Source organism: Phocoena sinus, chromosome 14 (assembly GCF_008692025.1).
Source record: "Phocoena sinus isolate mPhoSin1 chromosome 14, mPhoSin1.pri, whole genome shotgun sequence".
NCBI classification, from domain to species: domain Eukaryota; kingdom Metazoa; phylum Chordata; class Mammalia; order Artiodactyla; family Phocoenidae; genus Phocoena; species Phocoena sinus.
In genome coordinates, this window is record NC_045776.1 from 3375662 (window position 1) to 3394779 (window position 19118).

A 19118-nucleotide genomic window follows, 5' to 3' on the forward strand; every position below is an offset into this window, starting at 1 on the left:
CGACAGAAAAGCACTAAATTTTCTCTGAAGCCCAGACTAGGGAAGACAGTGGGAGAATTTGATGGTGCAACCTTGGATAGATCCGCTGACTATACTGAGTCAGTCTCTCCACTGTTAAAAGAAGAAGTATTGGCTACTGCACCTCTCTCCTGGGCAGGAGATGATCACATGCGTTTCCTGTGCAGGGGCTGAGCTGCAAACTTCACGCCAGCAACACACAGAGAAGTCGAGGGTGGAAAGCTTGCCGAGGGGGGAGCAGCGTACGGCCTGAGATCCTGTCGTGTAGATCTCAGAGGTGAACTGAGGGGGTTTCAGCAGTAACGGCAACTGGCCCGTGGAAGGTGGGAGGGAAGACAGAATGACCAGGGAAGTGGGGGGCTTATGAGCCAGTTTTACTGGGAATACCGAAGGACGGGGACACGATGAAGAATACTGGGGACAGAGGGAGCAGAGCGGGGGAGAAGCAGTCATCTTCTGAGATGAGTGTTACTGTCCACGCACCAGAGGCTCTGGAGGGCGATGAGTCTTTCCTTTGCAGGGGAGCAGGGATTTGCGCCCAAATCTCTGTGATTCAAGCACCCGTGTGCTTTTCACTGCATCACACTACTTCCTCATGGCTGCAGCAGGAAAGGAGAGAAGGGAGAGAGAAACAATGGGGTCAGTTTTCATGGAGGACAGAGGACAATAGACAGATCCCTCTGAGGGCCAATCTTGTGTGTCAGTTGGGATAAAAGAGGTAGAGAGGGGGGAGCGGCCGGTGGGATTTGCGTCATTCGTGGTCCTCAGCTGCAGCTCCTTGCCAGCATCATCTGTGAAGGATGCTCACGGAGAGACACCCACTGAGTCAGAACTTCCTGTGTGTCCTGCTTTCTGAAAAGTATCACAGACGATTCTATCGTGGGTGGGAGGGGCTTGTGGGCAGGAAGGCCGGGGTCTGAGTCCTGCACAGGAATACATGCCCGATGCCCATCCCAGCCACCCCTCAACTGGGAGACCACTGGCCGCCCAGCTCACACCACACAGCATCCCCCCAGCCTGCCCAGTCCACGGCCGCCTCATCCCCACGCCTTCTCTAGCTCTAGACTCAGCACTGGTCCGAGAGCCTGCATGCATTTTCACACCCACGTGTTCTTGCCGAGTCTCTCCTCCCAGAGTCCCCCCAGGTGCGCCATCTCTCATCCTCCAAGGCCACGCTTCCAAGTCACATCCTCTCTTCACCACCTTACGCCACTCACCCCTGTAACAATGATTGCTCCATCGTTCCCTCATTTGCTGTGGCAGCAAAGCCGTATCTAACGTTCACTGTGCACGGCCACCCCTGCAGGGCGTGTACAGAGTACCGATGCCTGGTTGAGCTCCTCGAACTGCCAATTCACCAGGCGGGTGCTTCCTCAGCACCCCGGGTGAGACTGATACACAGGGTCCAAGGACCAGATGCTAAGAGCACCGCAGAGCTGCACTCATCACGGCCTCCCATGGGCCCAGCCCTGAGCCTCACTCTGCGGAATTCCAGCCCCTGGAAGACAGTGGCGAGGACTCCTTCACCTTTAAGAACCAGGGCACTGCCGGTGCCGTACTTACACATAGTAGGGGCTGGAGAATGTTTGGTGAATAAATAATAAGTAAGATTGGCACAGATGGTCCGGTGTCAAGTACCAGAGGCGAAGGGGAAATAAAAGAAATAAGCTGGTAACACCTGCCAAGATAAATAAATGAAAGGAAGTCACCTGGGGCCGTAAAAGGAGAGGAAACAGTGAGGCAGGGATTCTGAGATGTGAGGAGAAAATAGAGACTGTAGACTGAAAAAACAGAAACAAAAGCAGCATGGCAGTGGCCGAGCACGGGGCGTCGTCATAAAATAACAGGTGAGGTTCAAGGAGGCTCAACTCTAAAAGAAATTACTTTCTCCGAAGTCCTCAAAGGGACAAAGCAAGGAACAGGGACAACTAAAAAAGCACAGGCAAAACCAACTAATGGCAGGTCTGATAGGCTGAATTTTGTCCCCCTGCCAAATCCATATCTAGAAGCCCTAACTTTCAGGACCTCCGGGTGTGCGTTTGGAGAGATGGTCTTGAAAGAGGTGATCAAGGTCAAATGAGGTCATACAGGTGGACCCTAATCCAGTCTGAATACGTTCTTATAAGAAGAGGAGATTAGGGCATGGACGCACAGAGAGGAGAGACCATGTGAGGACACGAGGGGAGACAGCTGTCTGCAACCCTAGGAGAGGGACCTCAGAAGAAACTACCCGCTGACACCTTGATCTTGGCCTCCTGGCCTCCAGAAACGTGAGGAAACACGTTTCTGTTGTTCCAGCCGCCCAGTCTATGATGCTTTGTTACAGCAGCTCTGGGAAACTAAAGCAGCAGGTGAGGCCAGAAAAGGAAGTGGATGTGTCCATGGAAACAGAAGCTTTGCATCAAAGGGAGTGGGCTGACCATAAGGGCATCTGAGGGACAGACAGGCAGGTGGGACGAGCTGGTCAGAACCCTCTCCCCTGGCAGGTGGCCCCGTCCCATGGCCGACGTGTGCAGCCCTTTCCCGGTCCATGCACTTTCCTCCACGCAGGGGCCATCGCACCTGCTAGTGACTCAACAGCACTTACTGACCCCTCTCCAAGTGCCCGGGAAATAAGGACCCTCTTCAGGCTCCCAGCCTGAGGGGCAGACAGGCGAATGAACAGGCAGAAACAGAAGAGTCAGGTGAGGGTTGGCTGCCCAGCTGGGCCGGTGGGACGGTGCATAGCTGATGTCTGGCTGCATTTTGAGGGATAAGTGGGAAATTGAGAAGAAAGGTGAGTGGCATTCCAGGTAAAGGAGGTGAGAACCAGGGAACCCCAGACCATTGTGAGGGACGGGAGACCCACTGAGCCCTGTTTGCTCCTGTGGCACGCACCCTAGCAAGGGGGTCTGCTGTTCCGGAAGTGGGTGAGATCACGAGTTTGCCTCTTACCCTGTGGGTACCTCTGATTGTTCTGTGCTACTTCCCTCACGTATGACTTGTACATACACTTTCCTTGACCAGGACACACTTCTACTCTCTGATGGTGAACTCCTACCCATCCCTCTAAGGCCCCATCCAGCTCAGCCATTACCTCCTTCTTCCGTCCTGTGCCCTACAGCCTGCTGAGGACAACTCCATTAGAGCATTTGTCACCGTGGGCTTTGCTTGCCTATGTGTATGGCCTGCCTTCTCCGCTGTATCTGTGCCCTCCATAATCCCTGGTTCAAGAGATGTTTGCAGAGGGGCTGAGCAAGTGAGTGGTTGGACAAAGAATGCAGTGGGTACACAGGTAGCTAAGAATAAAGGGGGGACCAGTAGACAGGGAACATGTTACAGTCTCTCCGTAGGCGGCAAGCCTTTCCTTTATCGGAGGAAAGGTTTGCAGGCTGAGGGTTCATATTCCGCCTCCCTGTGGCTGAGGTTATGCAGCTAGTTAGGAGAAGATGACTCAACCAGCCCGTGGGCTCTTAGCTGTAACGTTTCCCTCTCCATCTCTAGGGCTGCTGGTGGAAAGAAGCAACTGCGTACAGAGATAAAGAGTTGGGACTCTAGTGAGAGAGAGAGGGAAGCAGCCAATGGCATTGACAGGATTTATGTGCCAGAAGGGAGAGTCAAGATGTGCAAGGTGGGAGAGACACCCTTTCTGTTTACATGATGCTAACAGCTGAAATTAATTTTTCAGAAGCCAGAAAAATTGGCAGAGGCATTTGGAAGGTGAACAGATTCCAGTTCAAAAAGTGAGAAATAAAAAATGATTCAATAAGAAGAATGATGAAGAGGGGGAGACCTCCCCCCGTTTCAGATGCCAGCATCATGGAGTTTATTACAAAGGGAGCAAAGAAGAACCATCTGAGAGATCACGGGAAAAGAAGTCTTAGAATGACAAAGCATGTGTGGAGTATTGGATGCAAAATTAATATATAACAGTTTATGATGAGAAGGAAATCACAATGATATGTACATTGTGTGGATAACTTTATGGAAATCTCAAAAAATAATAAGATAATGGGCATGGAAACATCATGTAAAGAGGCCACTGAGGTGGAGGAATCGTAAGCTAAATTATGTCTCCCTTTTGATATACAAGCCTATTTCTAATGTGTGCTTTTGCCCGTATTGTAAACTCTGGAGGACAAGAACGGGTTTCCTCATGCCAGCTTCCGACTATCCGGCATTGTACCAGGCCCTGGAGAGCAACACGAAATAAACTGAGGTACAAATACAATGGCTTTCATAATAAAATATCATTTAATAGTGTTGACCTGGAAGGAATGTAAAATTATCTTTACAAATCAGGTGCATTTAGGCAGACGAAAGACAGCGCAATAGGCCCACTGTGGTCCGATTTGGCAAATAGTCTAGAGGCACTGAAGCTGATTCCGTGAGAACAAGGCACCTCTTTGTAGAAGAAAGAAAACTCTCTAAGAATAACCTGATCTTTGTCTGCCACTTACCTGTGACCATAGCTACAGGCCTTAAACTCTATTGACAAATAGATATGCTTTATATAGATACCTATGGAATTCCCTCTAACTGTAAATGTAATACATCTTGTTAAATAAGAAATCCAGAAAATTACAAACAATACAATTTAAAAACCTGTAATTTCATTGACTGCACATAATTACTTTTTTTGTTGTTGTTTTTGTTTTTGCGGTACATGGGCCTCTCACTGCTGTGGCCTCTCCCGTTGCGGAGCACAGGCTCCGGACGCGCAGGCTCAGCGGCCATGGCTCACGGGCCCAGCCGCTCTGTGGCATGTGGGATCTTCCCGGACCAGGGCACGAACCCGTGTCCCCTGCATCAGCAGGCAGACTCTCAACCACTGCGCCACCAGGGAAGCCCCAGATAATTACTTTTAACGTTTCGGTGTGTTTTCTTCTAGTCCTTATTCCACGTACCAACTTTTGGTTTTCTTCGTGAAATTAGTATGACACCGGACATAGTTTTTATTCTGCTTTTACTAATAATTTTTTAACATCTTTATTGGGGTATAATTGCTTTACAATGGTGTATTAGTTTCTGCTTTATAACAAAGTGAATCAGCTATACATACACATATATCCCCATAACCCCTCCCTCTTGCGTCTCCCTCCCACCCACGCTCCCTATCCCACCCCTCTAGATGGTCACAAAGCACCAAGCTGATCTCCCTGTGCTATGCGGCTGCTTCCCACTAGTTATCTATTTTACATTTGGTAGTGTATATATGTCCATGCCATTCTCTTACTTCATCACAGCTTACCCTTCCCCCTCCCCACGTCCTCAAGTCCATTCTCTACATCTGCACCTTTATTCTTGTCCTGTCCTTAGGTTCTTCAGAGCCTTTTTTTTTTTTTAGATTCCATATATATGTGTTAGCATATGGTATTTGTTTTTCTCTTTCTGACTTACTTCACTCTGTGTGACAGACTGTATGTCCATTCACTTCATTACAAATAGCTCAATTTCGTTTCTTTTTACGGCTGAGTAATATTCCATTGTATACATGTGCCGCATCTTATCTATCTGTTCCTCTGTCGATGGACACTTAGGTGGCTTCCATTTATTCTGCTTTTAAAACTTATTTCATTTTGAGCATCATTAAACATCATTTGAAAACCCTCTCCTAAATCCTGTGTAACACTCCTTCTCATGGATGCACTGGTTAGTCAACAGATGGTTAGTAATCATTCATTATGTGCCAGGTCCTCAGCTCAGCCCTAGAGCTACAGCTGGGAGCAAAGAGATGCAGAAGGATGGAGAGAGAAGGAAATGCAGCATTAGAAACACAGATACATGTGTGCCATGGCGGCAGCCGTTTGGTTTATCTGTTGTTTCTGACATTGTAACCAACCATCAGGGCCCTGCGTGGTAGGCGTCAGAGCCTGAGCCTGGACTGAGATTCAGATTCAGGTGGGCAAGCCTGCTGACCAGGTGGGCAAGGGCCCCAGAGCAGTTTTCTGGAGGAGATCAGGGTGGAGGATGAGAGGGAGGAAGAAGTTTTCCCTGTTACATTTCTGGGAATGGAGTCCACGGGGCTGGGAAGGATGCCCAACTGCCTGACCCCATGAACTTGACCCTGACCTCCAAGAAGAGAAAGGCAGTGGTCAAAAGAGAAAAGTGTTTCCAGGAGTGCTTCCAGGAGATGCCAGACACAGAGGGGCCACCAGAGGCAGATGCCACTGTGCCCCTCAGGGTCAGAGCTGGAAGCCCATGGAGACCGTAAGCCTGGTGTGGATGACGCATCGGCAGGTGAGGCCCAAGAGTGGCGAGCAGAGCTCCAGACGCCCCTTGAGCACAGGAGACGGTGAAGGCTTTATGGTCTCCATGGTAACTGTAACTGTGGCTCTTACTTGCTTTTGTGCAGGTTTTCCGGGGTCTTTAAGGAATAGTTGCTGGTGGAAGGTGCTTTCCACAGGGCTGGAAGCTGTATGTCAGCAGATGGAGCAGAGTTCCTCCTGATGGGGTGGCCAGGAGACCTAAAGGAAGTGGGAACCTGAGAAGGGGGATTACTGGATCCACAGGTGTGCAGTTATCAGGGCTCTGACCACACAAGCAAGCGAGATCTCCAGGTGGGCAGCAGCTACCTGCCCCTCGCAGCAAAGTGGGACAGTGCCCATCCCCCCTGCAAGCACGCTGAGAACTTATCTTTGCTAATTTGATGAGTTTAAACAGCATGTCCTATTAATTTTCATTTTTGTATACCAAAAAAGTGGATTTTTTTACATATTGATAAATTTCTATTTTCTTCCTCAGTTAAATATCTGTTTATGTCTCTTTTTAAAAAAAAGGAATAAAAATGTTTTCTCTGCGGACTGCTATCTACAGAGTTAGGATGTTAACTCTTTCTTTTTTTTTGACTTATAAACAGAAATTTATTGCTCATCGTTCTGGAGACTGGGAAGTCTAAGATCGAGGCCCCAGCAGACTGGCTGTCTGGTGAAGGCCTGCTCCCTCGTTCATAGACAGCCGTCTCCTAGCTGTGTCCTCACATGGTGAAAGGGATGAGCGAGCTCTCTGGGGTCTCTCTTCTAAGGGCACTAATCTCATTTATGAGGGCTGTGATTCGGGGTTAGGATTAATACCTTAACGTTCAGCCTACAGCCCCAGCTTAGCACGGTAGTGGCACAATAAAGGATGATTATTTGAACATGAATTCATCTGAAATTCAAGTAAAGCAAACCCCAAAACCATATACTTACTCTATAGCTTAAAAAAAACTGTTCACTGTCATCTCCTCTACTGGAGGGAATTAAAGTGGGCCTGTTAAGTTGCCTGGCAGGAACACTAAATGTCTAAATTGGGAATCGACTATATTCTATCTAGGTTAACCCTCTCTGTTAACAGGGGAAAACAGAGGTCTAGGGAGTTGGAGAAACTTGCCCAGAGACAGACAACTACTTTTGGGCTGGGCCAAGTGTAAGAGCGGGGTTCCTTTCATTAACACCAACATCTTTTCATTTATGTGGCCTTTCACAGTTTGCCAAGCACCTCCTGAGCTCCGTGACCTCATTTATTGTACTATATCCATGAGCTTACAGAGGTGGCTTTTGGGGGATTTTTTGCATCCTCAGACCAGTGTTGTAATAGCTTATTCTTAAATTTTAAAAATATATATATACACACACGTGTAACTCTGTGTGTACATCTATATGCACATATGGAAGACACGGCACCACATCTCCCTGTGTCACCCCATGTGGGCCACACCCTGGCAGTCACAAAGCACAAAGAGAAAATGGTCTTCGGTTTGAGAATTCCCGAGTTGCCCCTGATGCTTCAATACCAAAGCGCTTAGAAGTGTTTACACTTTCAAGGGGAGTAGGAACGTTTTAGGTTTCCCTTTAATGAGTCTCATTTTGAGACAGGATGGCAAGGTTGGCCAGACGCTCTTCATGCAGTTTTTGTAGTAAGTCTTTCAAAGAATGAAGAGTGAAGCCAATTCATTTCTCCTCCTGGAATTTGTCCTTCTTCTTTTTCTTTGTCGTGAGGTTATATATAAAGGTATGGGCGTACAGACATTACGAAAGATAAGGGCTATCACGTGAGGGAGGAAATCAGACAATAAATCCAAAGAAAGCTATGGAAATTAAAAATCTGAACCCAGCGGCAGGGCGGGAGGTGACACGGTCTTTTCACAGAGCCGTTACACACCACGCAACTGTCCTCAAAAGCATGAATGGAAAAAGCTAGCCATTCAGCTGCAGAACAAAGCTGGGGTCTTTGTTTAATGTCTTTAGCATGAGGCTGGGCAGCAAGTGCCTTTTCCAGGGTAGGCCAGAGAAGATAAGTCCAGTTTGGGATTTCTGTGGGTTGTTTTTTTTTTTTTAAGATTTAATTTTATTTATTTTTGACTGTGTTGGGTCTTCCTTGCTGTGCGTGGGCTTTCTCTAGTTGCATCAAGCAGGGGCTACTCTTCATTGTGGTGCGCTGACTTCTCATTGCGGTGGCTTCCCTTGTTGTGGAACATGGGTTCTAGATGCTTCAGTAGTTGTGGCTCACGGGCTTCAGTAGTTGTGGCTCATGGGCTCTAGAGCGCAGGTTCAGTAGTTATGCACATGGGCTTAGCTGCTCCGCGGCATGTGGGATCTTCCCGGACCAGGGCTCGAACCCGTGTGCCCTGCATTGGCAGGTGGATTCTTAACTACTGCGCCACCAGGGAAGTCCCCAGTTCGGGTTTTAAGGCTTGAGTCAGCTCTGTGGCCAGCGGCTCGTGGAGGGACACACCATTGTGGGAGGACACCCAGTTTCTCCCAGGCCAGTTGTAACACTTGGGGCCACCGGATGGTGAAGATAACCAGATTTGCTTGTTTGGGGTTTGCTTGTTGATCACTTAGGTTCCTAGATCTCCACGCAGTTTAATTGCTAAAACACCACTCCCAAAGGAGACATCATCGCCTTCAAATGTGTAAGGTTTGTCTGCAAGGTCTTCAAAAAACTCTGCTAAGGAGTCCAGCGTCTCCTCGGCCAGTCTTTCATAGGTGGTATTGTCCTGAGGGCCAGCGTCACCCAAAGCTCCCGTTATCCTCAAGTTCATCCAGCAGACACTCTGCTTTTTGACATTCAGGGTCTGGTTGAGGCAGCGGAAGTTCAGACTGGGCTGGCTGCGTGCGCGGGCCGCGGCGGTCCCGGAGCGCAGGTCCCGGCGTGCAGCCGCGGCAACCGTACAGCGGGGTCCTTCGTTGGCCGCGGGGCCCACGGGCGGCGCCAAGCGAGCGGGGCAAAAGGCTGGCAGTCACGGGGCGTCCGAGCGTCCACGTGCTCAGGACGTTAGTTTCACGTTTGTTGCAGATCTTGTCGTCATTTGTCACTTGCATCTAGGGTAATTCTGTACTAACAGCCCAACCTTATCAAAGAAAACAGGAGTTAAATCTTTAACAGAAATGTTGCTCTCATATAGGAAGTTAATGGCTAACGGTGAAATTTATCTTATTAGTATTTCAAGATTTCTAGCACCGAAAGGCTATAACAATATGAATAGCAAAGCACATCCATGTAGATTTTCTTCTACATGCATGCTTTTGTTCTCAAAATTGTAAAAGAAATTCCTGTCACTGGAGAATTTGATTCTGTATCTTCTTTTATAGATGGTGCTATCATTCATTCTGTAAATTCTAGCCACTGAAACTCCAGTTCATCGTTCTACCAAATACAATTGTCACATAAGCCTAAAGGATTTTTTTTTTCCTTTGAAGGGGGAACTACTTTATTCCCAAGTAACCAGATACACTTAAAGTGTCTAACAGAAATAAATGGTGCGTTTTCTCTCAACCCTTCAAATGCTTTCAATTAAAAAACTTTTCCAGAGAGAGAGGAAAATTGCCAAGGCTGAGATTTAGGCGCTAATCGTATTCATTTTGAAATGTGATAGATATTAGGTATTGTGGCAGATTATGAGATAATATTCATCTCTCTTGTAAAACATATATTCCCATGAGGTAGATGGAAAGTATTAGGTGTTTCGGCCAGAATAAAGTGTATTCCATTTCCAGGAGGCTTTTCTCATCAGGACTTTTGTGCAGACCCCTGAAAATGAGTATCTGTGTCCTTTAGTGTTTGTGACCTGCTCACGTGATAATTCTGGGGATTATCACCCTCGTTCCGTGACTGGGGCAAGGACACGTCTCCACGTCATTGGGCTCCTTCTTGGAATGTCCCACAGCACAGAATTAGGTATTCAGTTTCACCTCCCCCCAAAACAAGGAATGTTTACAAGTCCTCCCACTTGCCTACTGAGATATCTAAACCTGATTTCTCATATGGATGGAGCTTGTGCTACCATACAAATCCATTGCTTTTCTAGGAAAACTTTTAAAATCTCAGCGTTCATTCCCAAATGCTAAAGTTAGTCATGAGATGTCACTTTTTAAAAGTGAACGTTTGGGGAAAATGAGATGGTGGTCATGTTTCCGAGGAGGGTCCAGGATTTGCCTTTATGTCTCAGCGCATCTCAGAATGAATGTCCCTCATGTCACTCATCCTGTTAGCAGGTCACTGTGGTCCTGAAAGAGAGGACAGGGATGGAATTGGGGCAACCCTCTGCGTTGTGAGGGGAGGGACACACACAGCCCGTCACCCCCCTAAGTGGCCCCAGTTTCATCCTGAATGTGTTGGCACGGCCTTGGGGGAGCTCCTTCCTCTGTAGTCATGGCACCTGGGTGCACAGTCTTTGCCCCGGAGCTGCCAAAACCAAACCTGAGCCCCCATCCATCACCAGGTAATTCTGAGAAAGGAAAGCACCCAAGGACATGTGAGTGTGTGACTCATTTTTAACCAGAGCGGAAAGGGCTGTGGGCAAACGATAGCACTCCTGTAGCTCCTCCCTCTAAGTCTTCCAGTAGAAAAGAACCCTCAGTACAGTAACCAGGAAGCAACTTAAATGTCCATCTGCAGATGAATGGATAAAGAAGATGTGGTCCATATATACAATGGAATATTACTCAGCCATAAAAAAATTGAAATGATGCCATCTGCAGCAACATGGATGGACCTAGAGATTATCATACTAAGTGAAGTAAGCCAGACAGAGAAAGACAAATAGCATATGATGTCACTTACATGTGGAATTTAAAATATGATACAAATGAACTTACTTATAAAAAGAAACAGATTCGCAGACATAGAAAACAAACTTACGGGAGTTCCCTGCTGGTCTAGTTGTTAGGATTCCGTGCTTTAACTGCCATGGGCTGGGTTCAATCCCTGGTCGGGGACCTGGGATCCCACATGCTGTGCAGCGTGGCCAAAAAAAAAAAGAAAAGAAAAAGAAAACAAACTTGTGGTTACCAAAGGGGTAAGTGTGGGGAGGAATAAGTTAGGAGTTTGGGATTGACAGATACACACTACTACATACAAAATAGATAAACAGCAAAGTCCTACCCCACAGCACTATATTCAATATCTTGTAATAACCTATAATGGAAAAGAATCTGAAAAAGAATAAGTATATATAGAATCACTTTGCTGTACACCTTAAACATTGTAAATCAACTATATTTCAATAAAAATAAAATAGAATAGAATAAAATTAAATTGAGTTAAACTAAATTTTAAAAAAAGAACCATCAGACAAGGAGTTTTTAGAACTCAGGTATGAACTGTGTCCACACCTGTGAAGTGATGTGACCTTTGTTTCGAGAAATTGGACCAATTCGGGGATTCATTAGAACAACAGTGGAGGTCATGATTGTGGCTTTGTGGCTGACCTGTCAGCAGGGTCCCCCAGACCCATGCCTGTGGGCACAGCCCTGGTTGTAGGCTGGACTGAAAGCAACAGGTGTGTCACGGGTTGTGACCCTAGGGATCTAGTGTTGCTACCCTGTTATGGCGACAGTCATGAGCACATCAATGTCATTCCTTCTAAAGAGTTGATTCTCTGCTGGGAAAATATATACTCAGATCTCTTTCTGGATCCCTGACCGTATTTCTTTCCACATCCCCTAAAACACCTACTTTGTTCTTCATCCTCTTTGTCATTCAAACTCCAGTATCAAACCCACCAGCAAATCCTGTGGGCTTCCCAGCTGAAACATTTTTCAAATCTGCTCATTGGCCCTCAGCCTCCATTCTCTGCACTTCCCTCGGTCATGGAACAGGGAACATTTCTGGGCACGTGACGATTACATCTCCCAACCTGCCTTGCAGCCGGCCGTGGCCACCTCAACGTAGGCAGATGTAGTATGAACCCCTGGGCTTCCGGTTCTGTGATGACAACAGTGGGTCAAACTGGACCACCCTCATCCGGTAGTCACTTCTGCCACCACCCAGAACACACCCCAGTTGCCACTTGTCTACAAACGAACAATCGAACAAATGTCTGTTTGCACTTCCCACACCTTTGTCCTCTCAGAGGAGGAGCCACCCTTTCTCCTGTTCAGGCTAACCGTTTGCTGTGCTCCTGATTCTATACTCTCTTTATCCATCTTAGATGTTGTGCCATGAATTATTTCCTGGACTCTTCATTTTTTCCTCCCTACTGCCTGTTTTCTTAAAGTCTTTGAACATGGGACATTCAGCCATTCTTTAAAACCCTCCCTCTGCCTTGTCATCTTTGCTCGGATTCATCTTAACCCTTCCCTTCACAAAACCAAGCGACTTGGAATCCTTCCCCATCAACTGTTCATTTTTATTTCTTTTGGAAAATAATTTATTGTTTTCCTTTTTCTAAATACAAAAATAATACACATTCACTGCAGAATATTTGGAAGATCTAGGCGAGCTTACAGAGGAAATAAAAATCGCATGTAATCCTACAACTTGGCAAGAACTCATCATTCATATGTGCATTTTTTTCATATGTGCACTTTAAAAAGTAAAACTACGATCACATTTTTCTATTCTGTTGTTTCTCCTTAACGGTAAATCATGAACCTCTTCCCATGTCAAAAACATGATTTTTAAATGGCCTTTTGGTATCCCACTTTCTGGACATGCCAAAAGGTACGTGGTCATATCCTCACTGGTGCTTAGTCCAGGGGTTTAGATTTTCTTGTTCTGTGAGAGCTTCTTGGACCACCAGCTCTCATGTACGTTCTTTACTGATGTGGAACTAACACAGATTCAAAATACTGCACCAAGTGACGCGCACATATTTGGAGGCTCTTGAAGCATAACTGCTGAATTGTTTTCAAAAGATGGTTGAATCAACATGTACTACAAAGAGCAGTGTGGGAGAGGATCCGTGTGCCCCTATTCTTGCTAATTCATAGCCAACCCAATGAGCGAAAATGTTTGCATTTTAGTTTGAGGTCAACTATGTTACTGCATTTGCCTTTGCCATTGCTGCATCTCCCTTTACGAAGACAGTCTGTCCTGTTGTGTTTTCTCACTTTCCGTCTAACCTGTTTCTAGTGTCCTTATTTGCTCATTAAAAGAAAAAACTCTTTATGCATCATTGCTATTAATTCTAGTTCGTCAGGAATACCTTTGCCAGCTTCTCATTTGTCTTTGCATTTCTTGTTTGTGGAAGTGATTTTTAAAAATATGGATGGAGGGCTTCGCTGGTGGTGCAGTGGTTGGGAGCCCACCTGCTGATGCAGGGGACACAGGTTCGTGCCCCGGTCCGGGAAGATCCCACATGCCCCGGAGCGGCTGGGCCCGTGAGCCATGGCCGCTGAGCCTGTGCGTCCAAAGCCTGTGCTCTGCAACGGGAGAGGCCACAATAGTGAGAGGCCCGCGTACCGCAAAAAAAAAAAAAAAATATATGGATAGAATCAAACCTATCAATATTTTTTCTGCTTCTTTTGGCCTTCCCCTTCCCCCAGTCGTTCCCCTACCGCCTGCACTCAATCTTCTCTCCCTACACGTTGCTAGACTCTTCTCCAAGCCAACAGCAGCCGGCAACCCCAGCTGTGCCCCCTAAAAAGCATCTTTGCTGCTCTTTGCCTGTTGTCTGACTGAGGAACTGTGTTTTCTTGGGTTTCCCCCTGCATCTCAGATCGTATTTTTAAAAGTTTATTTACATATGTGTTTCTTTGTTTTTAATAGGTAACAGAGGTTTTAGGTTCTCGGCAAAATTACGAGAAAGGCGCAGAGATTTCCCATGCCTCCCTGCCCCCCACGCAGGCACAACCTTCACTATCAATGTCATTATCAATGTCGAGGGAGCCGCACTGAGGCGTCATGGTCAGATCGTCTTTGTCTGCCTTCTCTGTGTCTGCCCTTGCCTCTCACACCGGTGTCCCTGGGGTCTGGTTTTGGTTGTCTTCTCTCCCCATCCTGCCGCCTCTCTCAGGGCACGTGCCCCTCCCAGGAGTGACGCGCTGGTGCTTTCAGCACCACACCTTCAGTTCAGCCCCTCTCTTGGCCTCCACACCTGTACTGTCAGCTGCTCACTGTGTCCCTTCAGGAAGATGTCCCAAAGCCATCCTCACACACCCTATTTCTCTTCCTCATTCTCTTCTTTGGGACAAATCCTCGTCTTCTGCTCCATTCCCTAAACTGGAAATGCTAGAGTCTTCCTTCACATCCCACATGTAATCCCTGAGCATATCTTGCTGATTCTTCTTGTAATTTCTTAGATCATACTCCCCTCCCCTCCCACCACACTGGCATAATTCACACATAATTCACACACAAAGTTAAGGTAAAAACAAGACCTGTTTTTACCTTAACTTTGCAATAAACAGATCGATTTCACAGTTAAGAGTTCAGGGTGTCTAGCAAACAGATACGTCATTTGTAGAACAGAAGTGATCTGAGCGCTTGTATGTTGCTTTGAGGATTAAATAAGATGAAAGAGGTAAAGTACTTAGCGTGGTTCCTGGTAGATAGGAAGGGTCCAGTAGATGTCAGCTCTTATAATTAATTATCACACAGCTTCTGAGTCACACATCCACAAGGCCGATTGCCACATTGCTGCCATAATTCTCTTCCTAAAATGCAAACCAGATCCCTGTCTCCCTGAATACGTCAGTGGTAAAGGCTAAACACCTTAACATAACACAAGACTGTCCACGAGGAGCCCTGCTTACGCCTCTGGCCCTGTGTCTCCTGATCTTCACCCCATGTTTCAGCCTTGCTGAATGTAAGGGTCAGCTATTGCCTTAATAATGTCACGTAACAACCGTCCCCATGTGCCTGGGTCTGCAGGATGAGTCTGATTTGGCTCCAGTGGGTTAAGATGGGCTTAGCCGGCATGTGGGCTGCAGACCGTAGCATGAGTTTAAGTCTGCTCCATTTGTGTGTGTTCTGGGGCCCAGACTGAAGGCACAGTCGCCACTCGGTGCCTGCCCCTTTCATGGCTGATACTTACCGACCAGAGCAAGTCACAGGACCAAACCCAGCGTCCATGATGTGGGGAAGTACACTGTGCCCGCAATGGGGGAGGGAAGGGGGGGATGGTTGCCAACAGTAACCCAGCCTGCAGCATTGGGTTGCTGCCCCCCACCTCCCCAGGAGCCCTGCTGCTTTACGCTCCTTGCCTTTGCCATTCAGCTCTTTTGTGAGGTGGCCTCACCATGCCCCCCTCAACTTTCTTCCACTTAACCAACGTGCATCAGCCTTGTAGGGCTCAGCTCAGCTGTCACCTCCTCAAGAAAGCCTTTCCATCTGCCCCCGTAGATCTGGCCTCGGTCTCCTCTGAACTCTCCTATTCACCTGAGCATCACAGATTTGTGGTCGAGGTTTGTCTCCTCCCTTCTGTGCCTGACATCAGATCCTTAGACATTATTGCTGTGGCTCAATGGTGAATAGCTGAAGTCAGTCTAATAAACCCCTCTCTCATTCAACCCGTGTGTTGTGGGCTCCTGGCAAGTCATCCCTTTTCTCTAATAAAAATGTCTGAAAATGAAGAACACCAGGAGGTACTGCAAACCAGATATTCTTCTGGGTACTGGGATCGCGCACTGGATATTCTCAGGTAACATCTTGTCATGTCTAGTTACTTAAAGACGGACCCTGGATTGTGCCGGCCAGGCCAAAGTTTACACAGGGAGCAATTTTCCAGTTGACAATTTCAAACCTGGGTCCAAAGGATAAACACTGCTCATATGCCCATGGGGCCACAGGTAATCAGCCAGGTGGGTGGGGCTCTGTGCTGCGTGCCCATGGGGGTGTGTGCGCCCCCAAGAGCACGCTCTGTTCCTTTACAACTAAACTCAAAGCTCTTCCCACGAGCCCCTGGGTCTGCTCGCCTTTCCCCTGACACTATGTGTGGGAACCTCACCAAGCCCAGGAGAGAGCAGGGTCTGATCTGCTGGCAGACATTGTCTCATAGAAACTCATGCTGGTCTAGACTTAAAACGTGAGGCAGGCTCAGTAGAAATATTTTGAAACCAAAATAAATAAAAAAGAAAAAGTGGAGAAGAGTCAAACATGCAATTATTTGTAATAGAAAAAAAACTATTGATTTTCCTTTTTTGATACATAGTCTAAATTATCCCTCAAGAAAAGTAGCAATGCATCTTTAAACAGATTTATTGGTTCTGGGAGGGAAAAATGTGTTATTTAACTTCAATGCTATTGGATTTTTCTTTTATGCTAGATGTGGAAATATCACAGAGGAACAGAAACAGGGGAGGGAAATTCTTTCAAGGATCACAGCTATTTTGGAGCCCAGGGTAAGATATTCTAGTGTTTCCCTCCAAGCAGTAAGAGTTCATCAACAAAAGATGAACTTTCTTTCTTGTTCAGTAAATGACATCACACATTCGCAGTAAGTACGTTTTTCACAAAATGTAACGTTCCCGCGGGTGAAGCGGACAAATCACATTGGATCCCCCCGGTGTTACTTTGAGCCTCAGCTCCTCTGTTACAAAGGACGTTTGCCCTGGGCAGGATCCTGTGACTTGTCTGATCCTCGAGCTGTAATTCCTTCTCTGAGCCGGATTTCTCCACACGGGTGCCTCCAGCCTTCTCCTCCCTCACACCTTGACTTCTGAGAGCAGAACACGCCGTAACCTGACTCTTAGAGATGCTGTGCGCTCTGTTATAGAAATGAACACGGAGTCAATGGGAAGCACACTCAGCCTTTCCAAGCACCTCGTCCCGAGCCCTGTCAGAGGTGACCTGGGCTCGATGGCGCCCCACACACTTGGGGTCACAGACACTGTAGAACCGTCCCCAGGTCTCGCTGTGTGCCCATCACGTGACCTTCACCCAGGTGTCGTCATCTATCCGTCAGAGGCCATCCCAGGTGACCTTGCTGAACTGTCACAAAGAAAACCTACTCAGAGTGATGGGAAAGCATTTTTCTTTTTTTTTTTTTGCGGTACGCGGGCCTCTCACTGTTGTAGCCTCTCCCATTGCGGAGCACAGGCTCCGGACGCGCAGGCCCAGTGGCCATGGCCTACGGGCCCAGCCGCTCCACGGCATGTGGGATCCTCCCGGACCGGGGCATGAACCCGTGTCCCCTGCATCGGCAGGCGGACTCTCAACCACTGCGCCACCAGGGAAGCCCGGGAAAGCATTTTTCAAACATAAAGTGCTCACACAGCTGTAAAGACATATTTCAAACCACAGCTACAAACTGAGCCCCTCATCACATTGATTCTTTATAGTCAGCAGTGTAGGAATTTGACGGTTTGGGGTTTTCTTTTTAGATAACGATGCCCTTTCAGATAACTAAGGGGGTAGCCACCAGGACTCCAGTTAGAATAACCCACAGAGCCCTGTGATCGGAAAGCATCGGGTCCTGACCATAACAAAGCAAGTCCCGAGACCATCCCCCTTCTCCTCTCTCGACCACTCTTGGGGCTGTGGTGCCCGTGCCCTTAGCTTTCTGGGTATTTTCATTCCTGCGGGAGATGTAGATTCAAGGATGGAAAAGGGAACACCAACATGTTTGCTCCATTACTCATGGCGGTTCTTTCCTCTTTCTGGTATGATTTGGGTGTTCTGGCTCTCTACGCTTAAAAGGATGTGCCAGGTCTTTGAGGTTGCTCTTCTTTCAAGCTTGAGAACTGTGGGTAATAAGTCCAGGGATTTGAGGCTAAGAGCTGCATTCATTGCCTGTGGGCTAGAACAGCGCTAGTCTGTTAAAGCAACAAGGTGAAAGCGAGAGTTGTTCTGGTCGCCAACAGCACGCGGGCACCCTGGGCGTTGGCTTTGACCTCCCGCTACTAAGACCCAGTGCCCTCTCCTCCATTCCTCTCCCAAAGGTGCTTTTACCTAAACGTCAGCCCCTCTACCAACAAAATTCATCAGTCATCTACTTGGGGACCAACGGTGCATCGCATTCTATACCCCAACATGTGTTTGGGGAGACGGGTTCCTGAGAAGGAACCTTCATCGCCTTGCTCCCAAGTGATGGAAACTTCTCTCCATGGGACTGTCAGTTAACAGGGAAAGCTTGGTCAGAGTTTGGAAACGCTGGTTCCATACGATAGGATTCTCCATAAAGACCAGCGATAGATTTTTGTTTGATCTGATTGAGAAGTGCCTGCGTTCAGTGAGGCCACTGGATTCCTGATCAAACCTGATAAAGAAAAGAGCACAGAGACATCCGTATTCTCCCCATGTGACAAACGATGTAAATACAGACCCTTCTCTAAAACTCCAGCTAATTCAGGTGGCAGGATGAAGTGTGCCATGTCATAATTAATCCCTCATGTATTGCAAGCAATTTAATGTCAAAATAATCAACAGTCGCTTTTTCTACCCTTTTGTGAGTACATAATAAATACTGTCATTTAAGCCGCAGCAAACATTGGATTTCTTTCCTGGTCTTTGAATAACACTATTCGTGAAGTAAATACCAGACCTCCCCCTCCATCTTCCCCTCCTGAATCCCTACATATATAAGCTCTTTAGGAAAATAAATCATGGATGTCAAAAGAAAAGGTGTGTGTTTAATTTTCAGTTGGTACCTCACATGGTGATTATTCTAGCTTAGAGTCCAAACACGGGAGGGGCCAACACAATGGAGGGGAGGGGGGGATGCAGGGGTCGGGGGGAGGGCCCCTCACTATCCATCCTTTGTTTTTGTCTCATGGATCACCAGCAGTGACATGGCAGTTACTTTTTTTTTTGGCAAAGCTAGTAAATGGCCAATGCATTCTTTTTTTTTTTTTTTTTGCGGTACGCGGGCCTCTCACTGTTGTGGCCTCTTCTGTCGTGGAGCACAGGTTCCGGAAGCGCAGGCTCAGCAGCCATGACTGACGGGCCCAGCCGCTCTGCGGCACGTGGGATCTTCC

The 19118-nt window shown here is 47.3% G+C and overlaps 1 pseudogene; it reads right to left on the minus strand.

The window, feature by feature from the left end:
- Positions 1 to 8221: 8221 nt before the first annotated feature.
- The window catches only part of LOC116739029, a 48288-nt pseudogene continuing 37391 nt past the window's right edge, over positions 8222 to 19118 (minus strand).